This window comes from Rhinopithecus bieti, unplaced genomic scaffold (assembly GCF_001698545.2).
Source record: "Rhinopithecus bieti isolate Rb0 unplaced genomic scaffold, ASM169854v2 scaffold_7045, whole genome shotgun sequence".
NCBI lineage: Eukaryota > Metazoa > Chordata > Mammalia > Primates > Cercopithecidae > Rhinopithecus > Rhinopithecus bieti.
Genome location: NW_016805305.1, coordinates 233,982 through 242,340, shown reverse-complemented (window position 1 = coordinate 242,340; position 8,359 = coordinate 233,982). Strand labels below are relative to the sequence as shown.

General features: G+C 38.2%; 1 pseudogene; it reads left to right on the top strand.

Annotated features, from left to right (window-relative positions):
* Positions 1 to 1,131, top strand: part of LOC108529666 (stabilizer of axonemal microtubules 2-like) — a 36,269-nt pseudogene extending 35,138 nt beyond the window's left edge.
* The last annotated feature ends 7,228 nt before the right edge of the window (positions 1,132 to 8,359 follow it).

Genomic DNA, 8,359 nt, shown 5'->3' with positions numbered 1-8,359 from the left:
TTAAAAATGTTTTTGCTTTGTTTTAATTTTTAAGACGATTATAGAGCTTGGGACCTTCATAAAAGTGAACTTTATAAGCCAAAACAAACTTATCAACCCCCTACTGTGAAATTTGGAAATTCAACTACATTTCAGGATGACTTTGTTCCTCAGGAGATAAAGCCTAGGCAAAGCAGGCAAAGCTTTAAACCCTCCTCTGTGGTCAAACGTTCTACAGCCCGTTTTAATGGCATTACAAGTCATCGCCTTGATTATATACCTCATCAGCTTGAACTCAAGTTTGAAAGGCCAAAAGAAGTTTGCAAACCAACTGAGCAACGCTTTGAGGATCTCACAACTCACCGGTATGACTTTCAGGGTCTTATTGGTGAAACTGCAAAAATCTGCAGACCTGTACACACCAGCGTGACCCAGAGTGCTCGGTTTGAAGGAAGCACTGAATTCCGTGAATGTTTTCAACCATGGGAAATCCCACCACCTGAGATCAAGAAAGTACCAGAGTATGTGCCTCCTACAGGTAGCATGCTGTTAAACAGCACAAGCCATCTTGACTATGTTCCGTATCAGGCCAAGCGTGTTGCTCCCATCAGGCCAGTTTCTCTTAGAAGAAGTAACAATTTTCCTTTCCTAGGAAAAAGCACCATGAAGGAAGATTTTCCAGCATGGGAAAATTGTCGTCAAGGACTTATTAAGAAGCAGCAGATTCCCAACCCATCTGGAAAATTTGATGGTTTGAGCACTTTCAGATCTCACTATGTGCCACACAAATTGATTCCAACAGAGAGTTGCAAACCTTTAAATATTGCTTTTAAGAGTTCTGTTCCATTTGATGATGTGACCATGTACTCTGTAGAGTACACACCAAAAAAACAGGACATTTGCCCAGCGAGTTACCCCTCTCCTCCAGGTTATATTTTGAAAATAAAATTCCCAAGGTCATAAATTCTTCCGCAAGATTACTCCCACAGTGAAGCCCTTCTAATAACCAAAATGTGCTTAAAAGGAAGCTACTAGCAAGTTGTTGGTTTTCCAAGAGAAAACTCAATTTTTATAGTGAAAAAAATTTATGATATAAGAAATCTTTTTTTATTCTTTTTTGAGAGGGAGTCTCACTCTGTCGCCCCGGCTGGAGTACAGTGGTGCAATCTCAGCTCACTGCAAGCTCCGCCTCCTGGGTTCACGCCATTCTCCTGCCTCAGCCTCCTAAGTAGCTGGGACTACAGGTGCCCGCCACCATGCCCGTCTAATTTTTTGTATTTTAGTAGAGATGGGGTTTCACCGTGTTAGCCAGGATGGTCTCGATCTCCTGACCTCCTGATCCACCCATCTTGGCCTCCCAAAGTGCTGGGATTACAGGCGTGAGCCACCGCACCTGGCCGATATAATAAATCATTTTTTATATTTTTAAACAATAAAATTGGAAAATGTATTTTAAGAAATCAGAATCTTAAAATCATTTTGTATTGATATTTTAACCAAGACTGTTCTTTAATATGCATTTTGGAAGGTTGAATAATATAGATTCCCATATGTCCCATTTTAATATTCAACATACTGCTTAGTAGTTTGTCCCCAGTCTATTATCATTTGTAATTCTGTTTATAGTTATGGCAATTGTATGGTTATTCACATACCAGCTGTTATTTATCAAGCACATCAGGATTATCTAGGACAACATTGAAAATGATCCACGGATTCCTCTTTCAAGACAATAGGATTCATTTTACTCAGACTTTGATGCATCTACATAGCATCCACTGAGTCAAGTTTTGGTTGGTGGTATACAGACTGCTGCACTGCTCCTCACCGTGTTCAAGTTAGCAAGAGGCACTGTGGTGTGGCAAGGAAAGGCTCTGTGTGCTGGAAATCAAAGGACTTGAGTTCAAGTTCTAACTACTATTTTTAGAGACAGGGGTCTCACTGTCACCCATGCTGGAGTCCAGTGGCATGATCACTGCTTACTACAGCCTCAGCCTCCTGAGCTCAAGTGATCCTCCTGCCTCAGCCTCCCAAGTAGCTGGGACTACAAGGGTGTGCCACCACACCTGGCTATTTTTTAAAATATACTTTGTAGAGATAGATTTTTGCTGTATTGGCCAGGCTGCTTTTGAATCCTGCCTTGGCTTCCCAAAGCACTGGGATTATAGGCATGAGCCACTACAGCCAGCCTGAGTTCAAGTTCTAATAATATAGATTGCTATTTGTACTACCTTAGACAGTGACTCATATCTCTGAGACTCAGTGTCTTTGTTTGTAAAATGATATCTGTTCTCAAAAGGAGTTGGTTTTGAGCATCAGACTATATGGTACATTTTAATCCTTAAAGTAAAAGTGTAAATGTAGAGGATTGTTAAAAAATCACTCAATCTCTTTTTGTACTTGTTTTCTCCTTTTCAAATGAGGAAAATTACTTACTCAATCCTCATTTTCTGGCCTGTAGCAAGGATTGTAAAATAACCTAATTTGCTTTGAGCTTCTGAGTAGTATGTGCTTCTGAGAGGAGTCTTGTCCTTTACAACTTCGTGAGCACCTGAGAAATTGTTAACAGAGAATGGAAAGCTCGGAATGGGGTAAATACAGTGGTTTGAGTAACAGTATTGCAGAAGGGAAAAAGTATTTGCTAGGGTAGTTTTAGGAAGTTTTAGGAAGACTGACAGCTCTGAAGAAATCTTTAGGGTAAATGTAGGTAATTTTGCACCTAATTGCCATGCCAAGTCACTGTTGAGAGGCAGAACCAGCCCCGCAGGGGCATAATCACCTGGTTCACCTCTTCCAGTGTGAAGATGAGTGCTAAGGAAAGGAATGATGCCAGGAAATATAGTAGAAACACTCTATTGCATTTAGAAATGCTGAAAATTTCCTAATGAATTAAACTCTTATTGGGTGGTTTCTTTTAAAAAAAAAAATGATTGCATTATGAGAAAATATGATTTATTTTAGCATAAAGTGAATTTTAGTTTTATGGCTTCAGAATTATTTCAAAATATATTTTATTGAAAATCATTAATATTTGGTTATTTTAATTGTTCAAAAGAACTTGTTCTTACATTTATTAGTAAAAGTATGGGGTGTGAAACTTTATTTCTATGCAACAGTAATAAAATCAATAAAAGGAATGGATTTTCAAGTATTCTGTACCTACTTTTTTTTAAAGAGAGTATTTTAATAAAGTCCTGTCTAGGTTAACCTATACATACGTAGATGCTCTTACTTTTTAAATACAAAACAATAATGTATAATCAGAATTAAAAATAAGGGAATACTACAGCACTCTGTCATCCCGTCCCATATTCCAATGCTGGATATTCAAATCCCTCTGTAATTTAATGGGGGTGGTCTCCTCCCTGAACAAAAGTCACCCTTATAAGACATCTACTAGAGTTTCCAGAGGCAATTTGCCATGGGATAAGGATTGAAGATGAATAATGGTGTTTCCCCATAATCTAACACTCAGTGTAACAGGTGTGAAAACAGAGATTGAAACAGAGTACACTGTAAGACATGCAGCCTAGGAGTTCAGGAAAGTCTTCCTATGGAGAGGATAGACAGGTGAGCTGAATCTTGGAAGATAAGTAGGAAATTGCCAGATCAAGAAAAATGGGAAGGTGGGAACAGCATAAAAAGAGGCACAGAGGGACTCTATCTCTGTGAAAGAGTTAAAGGAACTTCCAAGCTATGTTGGTGGACAGCTAGCAATCCCTGATTCATTCTCCTCTTAGGCCTCCTTGAAATACTATGCGGGAACACATACAAAAAACATTTTAGCAGGGCTGGAAACTAGTAATATTACTTAGCAACCTGCCAGATTCTAGAAGGAATTTCCACTATGCCAAACTTGGATAAATCTAATGAAGAAAGGAGGAAAATTCAGAGAGAAAAGGTGGTAGATTTCTACCCCAACCCCATCCCATTTCCACCCTATCTCTCTGGAAAAACTTGTTGTGTAAAATAAGACCACAGACGTATTAGAAATAAAGGCTTTATGATTTATAAAAACTGTACAGACAATGGAAGGAGTGAACCCTAATGTAAACCATGGACTTTGAGTGATAATGTGTCCATGTAAGTTCCTCAACTATAACAAATGTACCACTCTGGCTGGGGGTGTTGATAGTGGGGGAGGCTGTGCATTTGTGGGGGGAGGGGCATATGGGAACTCTGTACTTTCCACTCAGTTTTGCTATGAACCTAAAACTGCTCTAAAATAATAAAGTCTATTTTGAAAGTTTTCTTAAAAGCCCTTCAAGGCAGGAGGGAGATATTCAGTCAGAGGTTGGGGAACCCACATCCCAGCTTCTGAATATCTCATATTTGCAGACTTGCTTTTATACAAAACTATAATCTAAAGCCTTCTCTGAGAATGGCTGTGTGAGAGGATCCTCATGATACTCAGGAAGCGGAGGGGAGACTTCTGGAAGCTCAGGAGTTGAGGAAAGTGAACCTTACAATCACGAGTTAGTAACTTCAAAAACGCTGTTTAAAAACATGCTCATAACATGCTTTTCAAAGGGTTGCGGTGTTCAGTAAAACATCAGGACTCCTTCATTTTGTTAAGGCTTTTGCTTTCTTTCCTCTGTCATTCAATGCTCTTTTGCATGCAACTGCAGATTTTCATCCTGTATCACAGACACAGGGCTTTCATCCATACTATCCCTCCCCAGCCTTCTCATAAACACAGCACACATCTTGATTGATGCTCTCTAGGGTGGCCAGGCGTACTTCTCCATCCCATCCAATATCTATGTCAAGACATCTTTTTCTTTTTTTTTTTTTTTGAGATGGAGTCTTGCTGTGTCACCCAGGCTGGAGTGCAGTGGTGCGATCTCAGTTCACTGCAACCTCTGCCTCTTGGGTTCAAGTGATTCTCCTGCCTCAGCCCCGCAAGTAGCTGGGACTACAGGTGCATGCCACCATCTCGGCTAATTTTTGTACTGTTAGTAGAGACAGGGTTTTGCCATGTTGGCCAGGTTGGTCTCAAACTCCTGGCCTCAAGCAATCCACCTGCCTCGGCCTCCCAAAGTGCTGGGATTACAGGTGCAAGCCACCGCGCCTGGCCAAGACTTCTTTAATTGTAGTCATCATGGAACTATAATGACTAACAAGGAAATGTGGCTGGGAGATGCTTACAGACAGTATGCAACCAATAGGAAAACCAAAGCAAACCAAACCCAACCACAAAAACATAGGTAAAAGTTCTAAACAGATACTTCATCAAAAAAGATATACAGATAGTGCATTAATTTGCTAAGACTACTATGAAAAGTACACAAACATGGTGGCTTAAATAATAGAAATGTATTATCTCTCAGTTCCAGAGACCACAGGTCCCAAGATCAAGGTGTTAGCAGGGCTGGTTTTGAGGCTGTGTGGGAAAATCGGTTCCGTTTTTTTGTCCTAGCTTCTGGTGTTTTGCTGGTGATCTTTGGTGTTCTTCGGCTTGTGGAGCTCTGTCTTTATCTTCACACAGCATCCTCCCTGTGTGCATGCATCTGTTTTCAAATTTCCGCTTTTTATAAGGACATCGGTCACATTTTATTAAGGCCCATCCTGATAACTTCACCTTAACTTGATCTTTTGCAACGACTTCATTTTCCAATAAGATTATATTCATAGGGAGCGAGAGTTAGAATTTTATATTTGGAGGAGACACACTGCAACCCGGAAAAGACAGTGATGAAGCACATGAAAACATGCTTAACATCAATAGACATTATGGAAGTTCAAATTAAAAACGCACTAAGATACCACTATATACTTACTAGAATGGCTTAAAGAAAAACAAAAACAAACAAAAAAACCACTACACACACAAGCCTGATAATTCCACGTACTAGCAAGGGTCTGGGACAACTGGACCACTCACACATTGTTCATTAGAATGCAAAATGGTACATTGACTTTGAAAATCAGTTTGACAGTTTCTTATAAACATGCATGTATCATATGACCCAGCAAACTCACCTCTAGGTGTTCATCAAAGAGAAGTGAAAATGTAGGTTTATGCAAAAATGTGTATATGAATGTTTATAGAACTTTATCTATAATCACCCCAAACTGGAATCAACCCAGATGTCTTTCAACTGGTAAATGAGTGAACATCTACCCATATATAAAGCCAGTTCAAGGAACAAACATTTTGTTGTTTCAGCATTTGTTGATTCACCCAACAGCATGCATAAAACTTAAATGTATTTTGGTAAGTGAAAAAAGCCAGACCCAAAAGACTACATGTTATATGATTCCATTTATATAAATTTCTGGAAAAGGCACAACTATAAGGACAGAAAATAGTAAATGATTGCTGGGGGTGGGGGTGGGAGCAATTGACTACAAAGAAGCAGGACAAAAGAATTTTGGGTGGAGAGAAACTAAGAAATTGGTGGTTGATACACAACTCTGCATTTGTCAAAACCATTAGAATCCACTGAGTTAATTTCACAGTATGTAAATTATAAAAACTGTCACCCAGGATGTGGAATTGTAAAGAAAGGAGATTACCTAAGTAACTTTGGACAAGCATTAAGATTGGCTACTATAAAGCTAAAGACAAAAATGATTGTATATAAACACTGTACTCTAGTTTGTAATTTTTTTTCTCTGACAGGGGTATGTGTTATCAATTCTAAACTATGAGTATAATAAGGTTAAACTGAGAAAATATAGTGTAAATAATGAGGCTTCTATCAGAGAAATGTTACAAATAAGAAAAAGATGCAGATAGCACTATTCACAATAGCAAAGATATGGAATCAACTCAAATGCCCATCAATGATAGACTGGATAAAGAAAATGTCATACACATACACCATGGAATGCTACACAGCCATAAAAAGGAATGAGATCATGTTCTTTGCAGTCACATGGATGGAGCTGGAAGCCATTATCCTCACAAACTAATGCAGGAACATAAAACCAAATACTACATGTTCTCATTCATAAGTGGGAGCTGAAAGATGAAAACACATGCACACAGGGAGGGGAACAACACTTACTGGGGCCTGTCAGGGGAGGGTGGTGGGGGAGAGCATCAGGGAAAACAGCTAATGCATGCTGGGCTTAATAATTAGGTGATGAGTCGATAGGTGCAGCAAACCACTATGGCTTACCTATGTAACAAACCTGCATATTGTGCACATGTACGCCGGAACCTAAAATAACATAAAAAGATGCAGATTATAATGAATGCTATGGTGCTGAAATAGCATCCAGGGTTTCAGTATGAATTCATAGATACACAAAAAAATAGATGTGGGTGTCTCCATTCACGAATTAGTATATATGCTCTGTATATATGGGCAGTTTAATCAGAGATGGAAATTGTAAGAAAGAACCAAAAAGAAATGCTATAGATTAAAAACACTGTAACAAAAATGAAGAATGCCTTTGACAGGCCTATTAGTAAACTGGATTCTGCTGAGGAAAGACATCTCTGAGCTTGAGAATATCTCATGGTAATGTCCAAAACTGAAAAGGGGAAAAAGATTGAAAAAAATAGAGTATCTGCAAGAACTGTGAGACAACTGCAAAAGATGTAACATGTGATGGGAATTCCAGAAGCAGAAGAGAAAGAAACAGGAGAAATATTTGAAACAATCATGGCTGAAAATTTCTCTCAATGTGAGACACCAAATCACAGATCCAGGAAGCTCAGAAAACATCAAGCAGGATAAATGCCCACAGAAAAACTACATGTAGCCACCTAAGTGACAAACTATAAATATATATATATATATCAAAAGATGAGAAAATTCTGAAAGAACCCAGAGGAAAAAAAAATCACCTTACCTATGGAGAAGTCAAGAAATACATCCAACTTCTCCTCAGAAATTGTGTAAGCAAGAGGAGAATGGAGTGAAATATTTAAAGTGTTGAGAGAGGGGAAAAAAAGCACCACCAACCTAGAATTCTATATTCTGTGAAATTACTCTTTGTAAGTGAAGGAGAAATAAAGACTTTCTCAAACAAAAATTGAGGGAATTATTTGCCAGTAAACCTGCCTTGAAAGAAATGTTAAAGAAAAGTTCCTTGCAAAGAAGGAAAATGATACAGGTCGGTAACCTGGCTGTATATCAAGAAAGAAAGAACATTGGAATAAGAGTAAGTGAAGATAAAATGAAAACTTTTATTGTTCTTATTCTTTACTTATAATCAAATATATTATTGCTAATTATTATTTTAAATAAATGATCAGTTTGATCAATAGAAACACACTTTAACACATTTAAAAGGATAGAAATCATACAATGTCTGCTTTTAGGCCATGGTGGAATTAAATTATAAACCAATAACAGAAAGGTAACTGGAAAATCTCAAAATATGTGGAGATTAAACAACACATTTCTTTTTTTTTTTTTTTTTT